This window comes from Callospermophilus lateralis, unplaced genomic scaffold, assembly GCF_048772815.1.
Source record: "Callospermophilus lateralis isolate mCalLat2 unplaced genomic scaffold, mCalLat2.hap1 Scaffold_109, whole genome shotgun sequence".
Lineage (NCBI taxonomy): Eukaryota > Metazoa > Chordata > Mammalia > Rodentia > Sciuridae > Callospermophilus > Callospermophilus lateralis.
In genome coordinates, this window is record NW_027511135.1 from 3,476,123 (window position 1) to 3,495,401 (window position 19,279).

The 19,279-nt window shown below is 46.2% G+C and overlaps 1 pseudogene; it reads left to right on the forward strand.

Annotated features, from left to right (window-relative positions):
- The window catches only part of LOC143386335 (contactin-4-like), a 67,752-nt pseudogene that overhangs the window by 42,611 nt on the left and 5,862 nt on the right, over window positions 1-19,279 (forward strand).

A 19,279-nucleotide genomic window follows, 5' to 3' on the forward strand; every position in this document is an offset into this window, starting at 1 on the left:
CATGCGATGTGACAATCAGGAGCATCCACAGGCCACGGCCTGCGTCGCTGATATTGTCATCAGCCAGCGTAAAAATAAATCCATTTGTCACCGTGTCTTTCATGTGCGGAGGATGTTTAGAGCTCATTAAAAAGTAATTGTAGCCTACTTTCCCCTACTTTATCAGCAGGATTCAGCTGGAGATTTGATGATCCGAAACATCCAACTGAAGCATGCTGGGAAATACGTCTGTATGGTCCAAACCAGTGTGGACAAGTTATCGGCTACAGCAGACCTGATTGTAAGAGGTATTGGATTTTTTTTCAACCCCCCCCCCCTGCTCTTTTGTCTTTAAAACATTTTTTGTGATATCTACTCTGGCACCGAGTTCTAAGACCTCAGTGGTTTCCAAGTATGGAGGGAAAAAAAAAAAGACGTGAGCTACATATCACCAGTCCCCAGAAGTCTTCAGAAGTTCCTCCTGGGTCAATGTCAGAAGCTATAACAAGCAAGCCCAGTTTCTTTATACTGAAAGTGACGCCTGCAAGCACCCCCAAATTAGGGCAGCTGGGGTCCCTGTGATTTCCTAGAATGACTTAAGGTTAACCAAAGCCAATAGTCTCCAAAGGGGTTTCACCTGGGCCTTTCTGGGTCTCCTCTGGGCTAACCCATAGTGTTCTGGGCAGCCGGCTATTTGAACAGTAGTTTAAGAAGTTTATATCAGACTGCTACCAGATTCATTTTTTTCTTGTAAAACTAATTGAGTTTGGTTTTTTTTTAAAATATCACTTTAGGGGTGACAGGAAACACCCCTTTGGTTGCCTAGGATGTAGCGAATAAGCTGAGGTGAATAGCAAAAACTAGCATTTGTGCGAATCTCTTGAGTGTCGCCAACTTGATGTAACCTGGACCTAAGCTAAGCTATGCCCACAGGGCCCGATCCAAGTTCCGCTTAGTGGATTTTCAAGAAATACCTTTAAATAAAAATTAAAGTACTGGTGAACCAGTGTGCATACCAGAATCAGGCTGGTGCATGCTGGGGATTTTCTAAAGTATTAAAAATAAAAACTGGGTCAGGAGGGTAGGTCAGGGATAAGCAGGCTCACCTAGCATGCATAAGACCCTGGGTGGGATCACCAGCACCATAAACAAAATTGAATAAAGAAAATAAAAATCAAGATAAAGCCAACCCAGAACATGAAAATAATATCTTGGCTTGCAGCACCTTGGTCAGAATTCCTAACTATAGGTGTCGAACCCTCTTTAGCCAGCTGGCTGAGCTCAGGTGGAGCTTCGAGAGCAAGAAAATAAAGACCCAGGAGATCAGCATTGGAGGCAGGGTGAACCAGGGAACAAGGCATGGTGGGAAATACCTCCAATTCTGTGCTGTATCCTCTAGGTAGAAGGTGACAGGGAGATAGATGTGTAGGAATTATCACCTTAAAAGTGCTAAGGTTAAAGATAGGTTAAAGAAAAATAGCATTTATTTCATGTATGCTTTGGTTACCTTTAAATTGCCTTTAAAAAAAAATCATTCGGTCATGGTGCAGATAAGAGGGAAAAAAATATCTTATAACTTAGGTTGATCTGCCCACAGAATATCTTAACAGAAACGTGTTTAATGCTACTTAAAAAGAAAAAAAAAATATACCAGAGTCGATCTGCTCTCTCCTTAGGGACAAAAGGATTCTATTGCTGGAGATTTATCCTCTATTTAATTAGGATAATGTTCAGATCAGCCGTTTAAATGTCAATAAATTAGACTGACAAATATTTAAATCAGTAATACTTGAAGTTCTTAAATGATATTGTATACTTCATTTCACAGAGAATAACATCGAAGTTGCAAATGCAGCCTAAAAGAAAATCTAGTTCTAATCAGCTAATAAGGCCAATAAATTAATATGCCATTTTAAACCCTGATCTCTTATCGTATCTCCTCCTGCTTTGTCTGGCAGACTTTCTGCACATTACAGTAGAGAGACCCTTACAGGAGCCTGTGAGAGATTTTGATGTTTGAATCGAGTATGGCTTTGAGGGCTGGGTCTCCCCCTCTCCTCAATCCATAGCAGCACCTTCAAAGGCCACCCCTGAGCAAGCAGCAGACACTAGCCTCAACCCAACCGTCCCTCTGCTCTTGTTTGTCACAAAAAAAAAAAAACAACAACTTGTATGCACCCCTGACCATGTTATCATTTTGCTCAAAGGACGGACAGTTGCACATGTCATCATTTTGAAAGAGACCCAACTTCCCTAAAAACAAAAGTTAGCAAACATTCCTTCAGGTCATAACTACACAGGTTGGTGGGGGTGGGGTCAGGAAGATAAAGAAAAATAAACAAAGTCCTGAAAATACCATTTTTTTCTCCAAAGGTCAAATTCTTACTACCCTCTACATTTCCTTCTTACACATGGGGGCCCATGGTGGTGTCAGATACTTCCCGTCCGTGGTGATATTTGAGGAGTGTGGAGGGAACACGTTTCCATTTTGTGATCTTTGGGTTCTGAAGGCCATTGAAGCAGTACCCATAAAGAAACAAAGGATGGAAGGGCTAGGTTGAGGAATCCAGAAAGGAAGAGAGGGGAAGGAAGGAAGTGTTTCAGTCAGCTTTTTATTGCTATGATAAAGAGACCGGAGGAGGACAATTTAGAGGAAGAAAAGTTTATTTTAGTGCCTGGATTCAGAGGTCTTACTCCAAAGATGGCCAGATCCACAGCTGTAGGCCTGAGGTGGGGCAGAACATCATGGCAGACGGGCTTGAGGGAGGAAAACAGCTCAAGACATGGTGACCAGGAAGGAGAGAGAGAGAGAGAGAGAGAGAGAGAGAGAGAGAGAGAGAGAGAGAGAGAGAGAGAGTGCTCTGCTCACCAGGGACAATATGTAAACCCAAAGGCACACCCCAGTGACCTACCTCCTCCATCCACACTCTATCTGCCTACAGTTACCACCCATTTAATTCACATAAGTGGATTAGCCCAACTGATCAGGTCACACCTCTCACAATCTAATCATCCCCCCTCTGATTGTCTTTCGGGGGACAGATCACGTCTAAACCATAACAGAAAGGAAGGAAGGAAGAGAAGAGGTGAAGGAGAGAGAGGAAGAAGAGGATATTGTTGTCTAGATTCACCTGGTTAATAAGAATCCCCAAGACCCAAGGTTGCCTCAGCCCCAGCTGGGTGACATTAGGTGGACAGGCTGAAATGTCACCATGGAAAATTGATCAGTTTCCATGAGCAGATTTCCAGATTCCTTAGCCAAGAATTAGAAGGAGAAGATAAATCTGGTGTCATCCGTGCATCTATAAAGATGGTGTATTTCAAAAGGAAAGAGGACGTTAGGGCACCCCCTACAGGGAGAAGCGGTGAATCCCCGGGCAAAGTCTGGGGGAAATTGAATCCGACTTTGCACCCTCTGGGTGGGGTCTCTTATTTTTCCCTGTCCCTGGGACATGGCCCAGTGGTACTTGGGGAGGGCAATCAGTTGATCTCTCCTGGAGATCAGCAAACCCCTCCTAGGAGTATCTCCTTCCACTTGTCAGATGGGTACGAGATGTGTCATCCTATCCCCTGACGACCCCCGTCTCTCCTGAGATGCTCAGTTGAGTCTTGTTTCTGCCTGGGCGGAAATTTCCCCGTTGGAAAATAGGATGCATCTGGTTGAGTCTTTGCCCTGTGCCTGTTGCTCTTTAGTCTTCCTGCCAGTTGCTCTCCACTCCTCTGATTCTTTATCATTCCCACACTTTCATGTAAGTCTGATTTCCCCTCCTTAAGGGCTTAAGGGCTTGGTCAGAAACAACGAGTGTTGGGAGGGGTGAGAAGAAAAACACAGCGGTGACCTGCCAAGAGGACCAAGGAGGACCTTCAGACGCTCACCCAGTTCTGACATTGCTTTGAAGAAAGAGGAGTCTGTGACTCAGGAGCGCTGCCCCTATTCACAGCTGTCCCCTTGCACACCAGCGTGTGGCCCTCCAGGACATGGGAGGAGCTAGGGTGTTAGTCATCCCCAGGTAGCAGAGTTTTACAGAGCAAGGCAGTGACCCTCAAAGTTCTAAAGCTAGTTCTGCTCCAATCCACATCCTTGGTGACCGAAAGGACCCTTTTCAGCAGAGAATAATCACGAAACCAGGAAGAGCTGTCTATCTTTGGTCACCACCGTGTCCCCAGAGAGTGGTGCCCATGACCCCCAGGAGGAACCCACACATGTATATAATGAATGGAGGAATGAACTTGAACCCTAAGGTGGCCCGATATTCTCTCCTCGCATCAGGACAAATACTCTCCTGTAAGGCTCTGGTTGTGTGGTGGCTTTCCTTATTATTACCCCTGGAAGCCAGGGGCATGCCTCCTTGATCTGTGTAGCTCCAGAGCCCAGCACAGGTCCCAACCCCTAGCAGGTGGTCATAAGGGATCTGTTAAGTGAGGAGTCGGGGAGGGGATCAGCCGTCTGGTGCGTCATTTACCAGGTCATCTGCCATACTCATCCGACTCCTGGAGTCTCACTCTTTGCCAGGTCCTCCGGGTCCCCCAGAGGCCGTGACCGTAGACGAGATCACAGACACCACTGCCCAGCTGTCCTGGAGACCCGGGCCTGACAACCACAGCCCCGTCACCATGTATGTCATCCAAGCCAGGACTCCATTCTCCGTGGGATGGCAGGCAGTCAGTACAGGTACCACGCTGGGTGCTGGGTGCTGGGTGCTGGGTACTGGTGTCTCTCGGAGACTTCCACAGCACAGCGAGATGGACAGACAGCCAACTGGGGCAGGAGCCAGGGTCAACTGCAAATGATGCAGTGTGGCCAGGTCTCCCAGACCTCGGCCCGCTGTGGCCGTCAGTGACTTACTAGTTTTCTCTATAACAACTCATGTTTTGTTGGGGTTTGGGGTTTTGTTTTGTTTTGTTGTTTTTTGCTTCCCTTAAGCAATAGTATCTGTGAAGTGATAGGTCTGTTACTGTTTTTTTTTTCTTTGCTCCTTAACGAATTTAAAACTGGTTATTAAAAAAAAATTGCATGCATCTGTGTATTCCTTAAAAATCATCGTTGTACCACTGTGGTAGGTTGGGAAGCCGTGGGTTGTGCCAACCTTATTTCTATTTATTTATTTATTTTTGGTACTGGGAATTCAACCCCAGGGCACTTAACCATTAAGCCACATCCCTCACCTTTTTCTATATATTTATTTATTTATTTACTCATTCATTCATCCATTCATTCATTCATTTGTGTGTGTGTGTGTGTGTGTGTGTGTGTGTGTGTGTGTGTGTGTGGTGCTGGGAATTGAACCCCAGGGCGCTGAACCATTAAGCCACAACACTGGCCTTTTTTGATGGGGAGGGAGTTTTACTGGGGATTGAAATCAGCAGTGCTCAACCACCGAGGCCCCTCCCCAGCCCTATTTTGTATTTTACTTAGAGTCAGGGTCCCACAGAGTTGCTTAGTGCCTCACTATTGCGGAGGCTGGCTTTGAACTCACGATCCTCCTGCCTCAGCCTCCTAAGCCGCTGGTGTTACAGGTGTGCACCACTCTGCCCAACACCTGGCCCTATTTTCTTTCCATTTTATTTTGAGACAGGGTCTCACTGAGTTGCTTAGGGCCTCAGTAATATGCCAGGCTTTAATCCAGTCTTAGTAAAGCTTCTGCATAACTTTCCAGAAAGCAGTCTCTAGGAGCCTTTTGAACTGTTGCCTCTCAGTTTAGATGGATAGATTTGGGGATGAAGAGGTGTGAAATATTTAAAATCATCTTACAAATTTTAGCATAAATTTTTTTTCCGGATTATCCTTAGTGGCAGTAATATTTTCACCTTCTTTCCTTTTTTAAATAATTTTTTATAATTTTCTATAATTATGATATACTACTCCCTATATTTCTTAAAGTTTCATAATCATTTTGCTTTGGGGTCCTAATTCTTACACCTTTGTCAGTATCTCATTTTTAAATTTAGGTTCATCTGAGCAGAAGGTTGGATGAACGAGTAATTCCTGCAAGAAAGTTTCACATTTCTATAGTCCCCGAGGGCTGCCTGTTTGGTCTCCATGTTTTAATGTAGTGGGACCCAATTTTATGCAATTTATATAAACTGTTGGTTTGAACAACCCCTACTTTCTTATTTTTTTTTCATTTTAGCTTAATCGAATCTCAGAAACAGGTTTCCGTGGTAACACTGAGTTTCTGTTGAGTCCCGGGAGTGTTTTAGAAGCATCTGGAAGGTAGGCAGTGACTTCTAGCCTTGACTGCTATCTCTCTACAGCTTCTGCTAAATGGGCGCAGTAAGAATTCTGTAAGAACAGACACAACAGTTTTACCTGACCCATTGGATAGCTGTCAGAAGGAAAGCTTGCCTATATAGTCCATGCAGGAAAACCTGTTAGGTGATCCTAAGAATAGCCCCGGTCAGGTAGCTTCAAGCTTGGAGGGCTTTGCATTTTTATGAGGTCATCTGCTGGCATCTGATTTGAGTGTGTTAGTTGAACAGAGCTCGGGGGTTACTCTCTTTAATAGCAATTTATACAGCCACCATCAAACCACCTTCCAGGCCCTGAATGAGGTGATGGATGCATGACAGACGGATGGATAGATGGACATTCCTATCCTCCCAACATGGGATCTGCATTGGTTTATTTGTTTTCTGGGAATCCTGCGAAACCACCTCATCTTGTGATATCTTGCAGTCCCAAAACTCATTGATGGGAAGACATTCACTGCGACAGTGGTGGGCTTGAACCCTTAGGTCGAATACGAATTCCGTACCGTCGCAGCCAACGTGATTGGCATTGGGGAGCCCAGCCGGCCCTCGGAGAAGCGGAGGACAGAAGAGGCCCGTGAGTAGCCCCCTGGGATTGACCTCAACTGTTCCAGCAGCAGCTGCTCCTTGGAGGGGCTTTCAATTCTTCACTACTCTTCCCGCCAGAGGAGTCTGTGTATTAGCACGTTCTTCCCCTGAAACGATTTTAAAAGATCAGAAATCAGGCCAGCAGGAGGTGAGCTGGGCAGGCAGTGAATTGTGATCACCAGTTGGGTCCTCCACGTTGGGTTCGCTGGTAGAGCAAGAAGCGCTTTCAAAATCCAACTCTTGCAGGGTGCAATGGCGCCCGCCTGTCATCCCAGCAGTCTGGAAGGCTGAGGCAGGAGGATCGCAAGTTCAAGGCCAGCCTCAGCAAAAGCAAGGTGCTAAGCAACTCAGTGAGGCCCTGTCTCTAAATAAAATACAAAATAGGGCTGGGGATGTGGCTCAGTGGCTGAATGCCCCTGAGTTCAATCCCTCATCCCCACCCCCCAAAAAAAGTCATTCTTCACGGGTTCAGAGGTCACCAAGATCCTAATGGGATTATTAAAAATAAATCCCCAAACCCACATTTGAAATGACATCCTCTCACAGAGATCACTGACGGCAAAGGAAAAAAAAATGTCTCCAGAAAGTTCCTCTAGAATTTTCCTGGGGTCTAAACCATCCCAGGAGCTAAGACTTAGAACATCTGGAGACAGTTTGAGCAGAGGGAGAGAACACCTCTTCATCTGGGACGGACTTCTCTCCTGTGAAGTGGTGCACCCACGTGGGTTGTCTTTGTAGAGATAAGCTGAATGGTTTTTGAAGGACTAGCACTAGCAATGTTCCTAAGCAAATAAGAAATCTGACCCTACTCTCAGGGAAGAGAAACAAACAAACAAACAAAATCCATCTAAATCTAGGTCCTTGACTTTAACCAGGACACACCCCCCACTGTCCAGTTATATACCCCAGCCTGACCTTGTGAACAGTTCTGCCTGAAGTCTTGCAGTCACGTCATGATAGCCCAGCTAACCCGAGGCTTCCTTTGTTCCCTGCAAAATTATACTTGAATTAATTCCACTCAGCAATCCTGGGGAGGAAACCAGCCCAATTTCCCCCTCTTTTACAGAGAAAAGTGGGGATCAAAGAGGTTAAGACAGTGAGCCAGGGGTCACCCTCTGCTCACCGCTTCCTCCAGCACCCAGCTCAAAGCTCACCTTCTTCTGAGAAGCCATTAGCCCACCCCGTCCAGCAACCTGCTGCTGCAGAACACCTCAGCTCCTCTTCATTCTGTCTCTGCTGAACTGTGCCATGGATTGGCTCTATAAACGATCCCCCCACGCCCTTGCCCTCCACCTGGATTGTAAGCTCTGCCTGAGCAGAGAGGGTCCCCTGTTCCCTTTGTGTTATCACCACGTGGCTAATAAACACCTCACCAAGCTTGGAAATGCACGCACCTCTGTTCTTTACTCCTCCCTGGAACCCCTGGATCTCTGGGGATCCAGCTGACCCACGGGTCAGACATGCCCCCTTGCTGAATGGGAAACAGGTAACTGAGAGCTACGAGAGCCACGTACACTTCACCTCCTTGAAGGTGTGTGTATCCGAGTATTGGCTGGCAGTGAGCCACCAGGAAGCCACCAGGCTTCCCCAGCAGTCATCTGCCATCGCTTGTGTGACATGACTTGTTCTGTGTCTCCTATGCAGTTCCTGAAGTCACCCCGGCCAACGTCAGCGGTGGTGGAGGAAGCAAATCTGAACTGGTTATAACTTGGGAGATAAATGACACCACAGGGCATTGGTCTGGGCCATTGTATTCTTTCAGACGTAGCTGGGAAGCCTTCCCCCCTGTCTTGAGCCGCTAAAATCCATTCAAGTACCAGCGCTTCCTTTCCCCTAGCTAATGGGTAGCAGGAAATGAAGGTGCTAGCCCATCCATGGTGCAGGCAAGTTTTTTTTCATTTGATTCATCTCAGGAAAAAAGAATCAGGAAAGAGAAGCCAACACAAGTTATTAAAAAAAGAGAAAGAGAGAGAGAGAGAGAGAGAGAGAGAGAGAGAGAGAGAGAGAGAGAAATTAAAGAAAAAGGTTCAGAGAAAACCAGGGTTTTTTTTTCTTCCTGAATTGCTACATGGTCAATTGATTTAAAGCATCTGCCGGCCAGAGATTTAGCTCAGCCCGGCAATTGGTTTTGCTGCTGGATTAGGAGGCATTAAAAAAAAAAAAACCTGGAGGAAGGTTAGTCACCAATTTATTAAAAAATTGATTTTGAGAGAGAAGGCGAGGTACTTTCAGAAAAGGGTCCTTTAATGTTTTTGAAAGATTCTAGTCTGTGGCTGTAAAAATGAAATCATTTCCTCTCCTCCGAGCCCCAGCAGTGGAAGCAATCCCTCACCCCCCCCACCCTGGAGCTGAGCTCTTCTCCTCTGAGCAGGAAGGTCCTGCCTGAGAGGCCAAGATGGTCTAGGTCCCTTGGCCCAGTGAAGACACTTTGGCACTAGAGGGAGATGCTGGGGGGGGACGTGGCATTTCCCCCAACTATCTCCTTTCAAGATCAGAGTTGGGAGTGACCCTCGGAGCCCAAGGGTCCCCTGCAGATTTTCACTGAGTGCTTTAAGCCGGCTGTCAATCTCCAACCTCCTGAATATGTTAGGTAGATTACTGGCCCACCCTAAATTTAAAAAAAAAAAAAAAAAAAAAAAAAAAACTTGATATAATCGTAAGAAGCAGAGAAGGGAAGAAGGTAGACAATCGGGTTTGGGTGTTGGCTTTGGAATCAAACTGCTGGGATTTCTGAAGGCCACCACCTCCTCTCGTTCCCAGAGGGTGCCCGAGGAGTTGCAGAACAGCAGAGGCTTTGGCTCCGTGGTAGCCTTCCGGCCCCATGGGAAGATGATCTGGATGATCACGGTGCTGGCCTCGGCTGACGCCTCCAGATACGTGTTCACGAACGAGAGCGTGCGCCCCTTCTCTCCCTTCGAGGTTAAAGTGGGTGTCTTCAACAACAAGGGAGAAGGACCCTTCAGCCCCACCACCCTGGTGTATTCTGCAGAAGAAGGTACACTGTGTGTTTCCTGGACAAAGCTGATGTTTCTTCAACGCTCAAGTTTCTAGGGAGGCCGGACTGTCAGTTTAGGACATACGGAACACGTGGATCAAAGGCGCATCTGGATTTGAGAAAAGTATCGTGTGAAAAAAAATGTGGTTCGTGCCAGGCACAGTGGCTCATGCCTGTCATCCCAGCGGCTCGGGAGGCTGAGGCAGGAGGATCTCGAGTTTAAAGCCAGCCTCAGCAACTCACAAAGACCCTACGCCACTCAGGGAGACCCTGTCTCTAAATAAAATACAAAATGGGGCTGGGGATGGGGCTCAGTGATCAAGCACCCCTGTGTTCAATCCCTGGTATCATTTTTTTTAAATGTGGCTCATTATCAAAAGATGTATATAAAAATACTGCATATAAAACCATGTCCATGGCTGTCCGTTATTGTCGCAGAGGGCCCAGATTCCAACGGTCACTTAAGATCTCATCTCTCTTTGAATCTACCTACCTATCTACGTCATTGCTTTTTTAAATTATATTTTTATCTCCTTAAGCAAATAGCAAAGTAGAAACATGCATTTCCTGACACCACTTCTGTTTTTATAATCTGTGCTGGGTACTTCTCTTTTTTTTTTTTTCTTTTTGGTACCAGAGATTGAACCCAGGGGTGCTTAACTGCTGAGCCACACCTCCAGCCCTGTTTTGTATTTTATGTAGAGACAGAGTCTCACTGAGTTGCTAAGGGCCTCACTAAGTTGCTGAACCTGGCTTTGGACTCGCCATCCTCCTGCCTCAGCCTCCCAAGCTGCTGGGATGACAGGCGTGCACCACCACCTCCAGCTTCTCTTTGCTGTTTTGCTGTTCAGAATGGGACCATATTGAAACGTGTGGAAGTTGAGCTATTTACTTTGGACTTAGTGAAGATGCGGTCAAGTCTTTCCCCCCAGAGAGAAACCATTCCTTAAGTTCTGAAGCCCTCTGTCACCTCTCCTTGGCCTCTGTCACCTCTCCTTGGCCTCTGTCACCTGTCCTTGGCTTCCGCCTGCCTCAGCCCTCCCAGGCTTCCGTGCATTCTCTGTGCCCCGACCACATCCTTTGAATTTACCCAGATGCCGCAACACGTCCCCTGTCCTGCCCACCTCGTGAATTCATATTGGCCCTTTAAGCCTCCACTTGAACAACCAAGGCCTCTCTCTGATTCCCCAGGCCAGGACAGGGCAGGAATAACTCCATTTTCTCCCAGTTCATTTCTAGTGGTCATATTTATAGTATTCGAACGTTCCTCTATTCTAATTCACACCCCACTCTATTGCAGATTTTGAATATTTTGGTGGCAGGTACTCACCTGTGTTTCCTGGGGATGGGTCCTTTGTTTTTCCCCTGTGTGTCGGACATTTAGTAAATGCTGAACTCATGAATGCATCAATAGAATCTTCGATTATCCCAGGCAGATGGAGGTCTCCTTGTTCAACATGGCCTCGAGGGTGGAGTGCATTCTGGTGGGGGTACACAAGATGACTGTAAATGACATCGCACGAACTTTTCAAAGACTCAAAGAGGCACGTTGATTTCAGCTGCATTAGAAAAAATATAGAGCCATCCCGTCAAATGCAAGACGTCGTGAGTGTTATTGCTGCCAACAAGGCTAAGCTTGATTTTTCTTTCAAATAGACCATCAAAAGGAAAGATTCATATACAAACAATACGCAGGCTGAAACTCTGCCAAATAAAATGAAATAAAATAACTGAAATTTGGGAAACAGTTGGTCCAGCCTGTCCTTTTAGCTGAGAGCGCAAATGACTTGGGTAAACCGTGGCTAAATCTTGTCCAAGAGCATGGAGATCCAGAGCATGAAGCTAAACTAGTGTCCGTCCAGCTCTCTGGAATCTTAGTGAAGGCAGGTGACTGTCTTTTTTTTTTTTCCTTTTCTCTTATGTTCTCATAATCCAGTGACTAGAATTACTACTGATGACAAGTGTTCATTAAGCAAGTTCCAACCAAGCATGGTGGTGCCCTCCTGTCATCCCAGTGGCTCAGGAGGCCGAGGCAGGAGGATCACAAGTTTATAGCCAGCCTCAGCCATTTAGCAAGGCCCTAAGCAACTTAGTGAGTCCCTGTCTCAAAATTTAAAAAAATAAAATAAAATGGGCTGGGGATGTGGCTCAGTGGATAAGCATTCCTGGGTTCAATCCCTGGTACCAAAAAAGAAAAATAAAAGAAAAAAAAGTCCCACCTTGAAGGAATTGCTGGCTTTGAAAAACCTTGAACTAAACCAGTTCTGGGTTCCTTCCATACCACTCACCTCCAAACTGAAAACCCAAAGGCTTTGGAGTGGTCTCCTCCTGACCACCACCCGCTACACGTCAGTCATTGCCTCTCTACAGAATGAGGCTTTGCCTGGCATCCTTAAGGACCTTTCTAGAACCACGGATTTTTTGCACCTTATAATGAACATCGTCTGTAGAAGTTTGTGCTCATGCAGCCGATTGATTCATAAGAACTTGAATTCCTTTCTCGGCAGAACCCACCAAACCACCGGCCAGTATCTTTGCCAGGAGTCTTTCTGTGACTGATATTGAAGTTTTCTGGGCCTCCCCCCTGGAGAAGAATAGAGGACGGATCGAAGGTTATGAGGTAGGCAAGCACGTGTGCCCAGGGTCTGTACCCCTCATTGGGGTCTCAAGGACACACTGGGACGGGAACTGCCCTCCATTCCCATTCATAGCTGCCTGTTTTAGGAACCCGGCGTCTGACTCAGAATTAATGAAAGCACTAAATGTTCAGACCATCCTTGGTCCCTGGCATACTCTAGGGGGGTGTTTCAGGATATATGCAATTTTAAGCATTTATGAGCTCAGGTCTGATTTACCCAGCATCACCTGAGCTCAAAGCAAAGACAGAGAACAACCAACAGTGCTTCTCAGTAAGAAGTCAAAAACAGGGGCTGGGGCTGTAGCCCCGTGATGGAGTGCTTGCCTAGCACGGGTGAGGCCCTGGGTTCGATCCTCAGTACCATATAAAGATGAAACAAATAAAATAAAGACACTGTGTCCCTCTACTACTACGCAAAAAACAAAATATACATATATTTTTAAAAAGCCAAAGACCAAAAAAAGAAGGCTTTCTTAATTTTATGGGTAACTTCTCAGAACATGCAAATCTCTTTGTTCTGAAATCTTTGCTCATTAAATTGGTCATAGAAAATTAACTCCGTCATTAAAAAAAAAAAAAAAAAGATTACCTGATAACATTGGAAATGTCCCCTGTGGGTCGGATTTCCAGCATCTTTCTATCTTCTCAGGTGAAATACTGGAGACACGACGACAAAGAGGAAAACGCTAGAAAAATTCACACAGTGGGCAATCAGACATCGACCAAAATCACCAATTTAAAAGACAGCGCCCTGTATCACTTGGCTGTCAAGGCGTATAATTCGGCTGGGACGGGTCCCTCCAGCGCCACGGTCAACGTCTCCACCAGAAAGCCATGTAATAACAAACTCGCTCAGAAATACTGGGGGGATTCATCAGACATATGCGCCAGGTTCCTTCCCTGTCCCCACTTCATGGTGATCATTTGCATACTAATTGGTATCAGGATGTGGTTTCAGACTCACCTTAGCATCTCACTGAACCCTTGAGAGCATCATGCCAAACTCATTGCTCCCGAGGACAGAAAGATAAATGTTTTTTCTCCTCCCTGGAAAGGGCTGCTGCTGCTTTTAGCTCTAAATGTTAGGCAGCCAGCTGAATCTTTTTTCCATTTGCAACGCGGTATCTCAGTCAGATTTCAGTGACCTTGAAGACACAGATTAGTGCAATCGTCCTTTAAATGGCCTGCACTCTTGAGTTCCAGGAAGGAGAGATTCCTCCGAATCCATGGAGATTTAATAACCTGTGACTTCGTGTATCTTCTTCTTTTTTTTTTTTTACAGCACCCAGCCAACCTCCAGGAAACATCATATGGAATTCATCGGACTCCAAAATTATCCTGAATTGGGATCAGGTGAAGGCCCTGGATAATGAGTCGGAAGTCAAAGGATACAAAGTGGGTAATTTCTTTTTTTGCAAAGGCACCTAATCTTAATGTGAAGTGGGGACAGTGTCCTTCCCTGCATCAGATGATGCACATTCTCCCTTTACCTGAGGATGCTTTCCGAGCCCCTTAGGAATCCCTGCCCCAGAGTGGTGTGGGCCAATTTGTATAAATGTCCCCGAACGATTTTTCAGAATTTAGATAATCACCCCTGTTAGTCAGTTTTCCATTACTATAACAAACACCTGAGACAATCCGCCGATGAAGAGAAAAAGGTTGATTTGGGCTCCAAGTTCCAGAGGTTTTTATTCTATAGATAGTTAACCCTGTTGCTTTGGGGCCTGAACCGAGGCAGACATCATGGTCCAGCAATCTGCTCATATCACGGCCACTGAGAAGCAGAGAGAGAGAGGAGGAGACGAGGGTCCCTCGGTCCCCTTAAGGGAACATCCCCAGTGACATAAAACCTTCCTGTAAGTCCTACCTCTTAAAATTTGCACCACCAGCCTCTAGTTCCACAGGCCGGGGACCACACCTTTGGGAGATACTTACCCAAGCCACAGTGTCACCTAACCTTTAGGCTCAGGCAGCATCAATCAGACATGGTTAAGGACTCGGTGGGGTTTGGTTCCCCTCTCAGCTGGACTGGTCAATCAGACACAGTAACATCCCAGCATAACTAATGTCCAATCGCTTCGGCTCTGCCTGTAGTTAGGAAGCTTCATATATTTAGGAAAACAAGTGGGAGGTTTTTTTTTTTTTTTTTTTTTTTTAGAAAAGTCATTTAGAGAAAAAAGAAGAAAATGGATGTAGTCTTATTTCCACAATCGAAAGAAGTCTTTACCAGGCGTCCATCAAAAGCTTCCTATGGTCTCCAGATAAGCCTCCCCTAAACCAGTGGCTAAAACACCTACTGTGTGTAGTTTCCATGATTCTGTAATCTGGTCTGGGTTCCCATGGGCACCCCCAGCCCCCCAGGCCTGGATGGACTAAGGTGCCTCTTGACACATTTCCACCTGCTTTGATGGAGTGGAAGAGGCGGAATCTGGCCAGGGATCGCTGTCCTGTGAGGCCTCTCCCTGTGGACGGCTTGGGTTTCCACAGAGTATGGCGATCTCAGGTTTCCAGCTTCAAGGAGAAAGAAAGCAAAGCTTCCAGGCCTTTTAAAATCTAAGAATGAAAATAGCCACTGAATGGAGATTCTTCAGAAAACTTGGAATGGAACCACCATTGGACCCAGCTATCCCACTCCTCAGTTTATACCCAAAGGACTTTAAATCAGCATACTACAGGGACACAGCCACATCAGTGTTTACAGCAGCTCAATTCACAATAGCCAAGCTATGGAACCAACCTAGATGCCCTTCAACAGATGCATGGATAAAGAAAATGTGGTATAGATTCACAATGGAATATTACTCAGCCTTAAAGAAGAATGAAATCATGGTATTGGCCAACAAGTGGATGGAGCTGGAGACTATCACGCTAAGCGAAATAAGCCAGTCCCCAAAATACCAAAGGCCAAATGCTTTCTCTGATATACAGATGCTAATTCACAATAAGGGGTCTGGGGGTGGTCCTAGGAAAGTACAGAGTTACTTTGGATTGGAGAGAAGGGGAGGATAGTAGAATGAATCAGATCCTCTGTGCATACATGACTACACATCTGGTGTGACTCTATATCATGAACAACCAGAAGAATGAGAAGTTATCCTCCATTTAATGATGTGGCCAAGTGTATCCTCCTGTCTGTCATGTACAACTAATTAGAACAAATAAAAAAAATGGCCATCCTCAGACTCAGAGGCAGGGGAGCTAGACTCTAGCTTTTGATGTAAGGCCTAGAATGTCCCATGCAGAAGGGAAGAGGTTGGTAGCAACCCTATTGATAGACCAGAGAATGCACCAGGAAGACCGTGTCCAGCAGTCAGGTTCGGAACATCCCTAAGGAATGAAGGAAGGAATTGAGCATATTTAATCTGGGTTAAAAAAAAAATCAAAATGCTCTGGAAGTATGATGCCCACTTCCTGTATGGGAAGGGCTATTGCCAGGAATGACAAACATATTTGTCCTGCAAAGTTCCAAGGAACTTTAAAACGACAGCCAATGAATGAGAATTCCATGAAGATAAAGGGTGGCTCCATTCTCCTTGCTGATGGACAGAGCTCTTCTGAAGGGGACTTAGTTCCAAGAGAGGTGGAGCATTTTTCTCTGTCACTGGAAATGAACCTCAGCTGGATTATGGCACAGTGAGATGTTAGGGAAGGAAATAAGTAGGGTATATAGATTCCATCGCATATTCCACTTCCTTTCTAGCCCAGGAAAGTCATGACTAAGTGACATGCAAAAGAGCTTTCGGGAAACCCTCATCATCCGGGCTCCACGTGGGCAATGCTTTTGACCTCTCGTGGCTTCACATGAATCCCGCCAGAGAAAAAGTGGTTCTTTTAGCAATTCTGCATGTCAACTTTCAATGAACCATTCCGTGGTTTTCATTGTAAAAGGAAGATTATAAAACCAAAGCCTATGTTTATTTTTTTCCCCCAAGGAGGCACGCTTGGAAGTCAGAAATTTTCTGGGGTCCTGCAAAATAGCCTGTCATCTATGACTCAGTAAATGAAATAATTGCCAAGACCTTCCCCCCGCACCAATTAAAAGGCAGAAGCAGGCTGGGTGGGAAGCCACAGCCAACCTAGAGAGGGTGTCTTGCTATCAGAACGTGCCAGCTGCAGACCACTTCCTGCCTGTGTTGACTTCAGAAAAAAGGAAACACAGCTCCCCAGAGACTGCAGGCTTTAGGAAGGTGGTAGGGGGAAAAATATAAAATGGATCATTCTATATTACAGTTTTAAAATGTGGATTCCTCCTCTAACTTTGTCCTGTAGTTTGGCTCTCTCTTGGCTGTGTGACTTTAGGTTGATCGTTTGAGCTCTCTGGGGCTACATGGACCTTTGGTGTTAAAAGGAGAAGTTTCTAGTATCTTTGTTGTCCTCTTACCCTGTCTCTCCCTGTGACTGTTCCCCCAGACATCCTTAAGCAGGGGCTCATTTTTCAGCTCTGAGCTTGGAAGCCTTACCTGCTGGCCAGAGCTAGGGGTTTTGTGGGAGATGGGGGTTTTTGTTGTTTGGAGAGGTACTGGGGATTGAACCCAGGGGCACTTTACCACTGAGCCACCTCCCTAGTCCATTTTATTTTATTTTTTAATTTTGAGACAGGATCTCACTAAATCGTGGAGAGCCTAGCTAAGATACTGGGGCTGTCTTTGCACTTGAGATCCTCCTCTCTCAGCCTCCCAGGTTGCTGGGAATCACAGGCACGTGCCGGGGCTTCAGCCAGAGCTCTCTGTACCAGACTTTGGAAGTCCTTACCATCCTCTTGTAATTAGCTGGTGGCTTGTGAATCCCCTGCTGTGGGCTTCCGGAGGACAATGTCTGAATTCTTATCTGTGTTTTTCCCACCAAGGAGTACATTCACGGGGATCATGAGACCGCTCTCGTTTCCTAACTCTGGTTTCTGTGATGACCAGAGAGACAGTGGGGTTGGGTTAGGCTGGAGGATGAATGAGGAAAAGCGTAGCTTTATATAAAAAAAAAGAAAGAAAGACACAAATGTGCAACTCTGGAGCCCTGACCAGGCTAGCTGGGAATATGTCCTTGATCATCACAGAAAAGGAAAGGACGCACAGTTTATTTAACCCAACCAAGAAGGGAGAATGAAAAATAATAACAGAAGTAAATTCTCCCTCCTGGCCTCAGTGATACCCATTAGAACCGGTGGGAAAAGGAGTGTCAAAGGCAGACAGCCACCAGGGTCCCCAGGAATTGCACAAGTCCCGTGTCCCAGGCTTATTTTCCAGCAGGTGCTTGAAGTGAAAGAAGAATTCCAGGCAACTAGGCAAAAACGTTCGCTCGACCGACGAGTGATCAGCAAGCCCTCATGTGGCAGATGTGAAAACTCAAGCCCACTGAGCTAAGTGACTTGGAGTGCCCTCGGGTTTGGCCAGGGCAAGGATCACTATGCACGCCACCGAGTCCGCTTCAGTGAACTGGCCATGAGAGATGATAGGACGGCTTTAGAGAGAAAAATTGAGTCACGGTCACGATTTAGTTGGCACCACTTGGTACACCTGCTCCCTCTCAGAGACTCTCCCCTGAGCTCTGTAACACCTCTTTGAGAAGGCCCTTCTTGAATTGATGACCCCAGCCGACCCTTGAATGCACACCTAGGAGATTCGTTTGGGCAGCATCACTTTGTGTAGGGCGTGGGGGCGGGTGGGGGGGTAAAACAGGCCAAGACAGACCAAGGGGCGTTTGACCTCCCAAAAATGATCTGTTGGGCTTGGTGTAGGATGGAGAGAAATTATTTTCATGTTTATAGAAACAGAATGAGGCAAACCAGAGAGCTTGGGACGGTTTCCTATCTCAATCACCAACCACATCCTATAAACTAGCTACGGGGCTTAGACATTCTGCTTTTCTTCCAAATATGGTTTTGTATTCGTTCATGGTATTTTCTGGGTTCCAGAAAACATAAAGGTTGGGAAGTTGGTGTTGAAGGAAGTGTGGCGGACGCATGGAGGTCTAGTGGGAAATGCTACGGAAACATTAGGCAGAGGGCAGAGGAAAGACGGAGGTCACAAGGACAGGTCAGAGGGACAGAGAGACACATCCTGAGCCCTTGATCTCCCAGTACCACCCCTCTCTTCTTTTTAAGCTGGGAAAAGAGAAACCAGAGTGTTTGACCTCCCTCAGATGCATCCCAAGGAATCTCACTGTCACTGAGTCTCACGATCACTGTACTGACTGGTCCACATACGTGTGAGCGCGTGTGTGGGGGTGAGATGATATCTCAGGAAACCCACCCTGAGATAATTTTTAGAGATGGATTTATAGGTTGAATAAATCATGGGTCAGATTGCAGCAGGAAGAGTTGATCTTTGATAGAGAATTTGACTCATTAAAAATGGCTATTGTAGGGCTGGGGTTGTGGCTCAGTTAGCAAAGCACGGGACTGGCACCTGCGAGGCCCTGGGTTTGATCCTTGGCACCACATAACAATAAAATAAAGGCATTGTGTCCATCAAATAGAAAAAAATATTTAAAAAAATAAAATGCCTATGGTAGGGCCAGGGGGTGTGACTCAGGGGTACAGTACTTGCCTGCCAAGTGCGAGGGCCTGGGCTCCATCCACAGCACCTCCCCAAAAGGCTTTCCTATTAAACTCAGTCCTTTCTTGGTCCACATTTCCTCCTAAACACTGAAGGTGTCCGCGTAGCGGAGATCTCTGCGTGGGCAGGAGTCTTCATATGAGAAGTTGACTCTAGAATGTGTGAGTCCCAGAATGTTCTGTGCACACGAGTCTTCCAGGTAACTTTAGGACACCAGAGTTAAGAAGGAGAACCTCTGCTCTGGCTCGCAGAGTCAGGCAAGTGACCTAAACAAGTTGC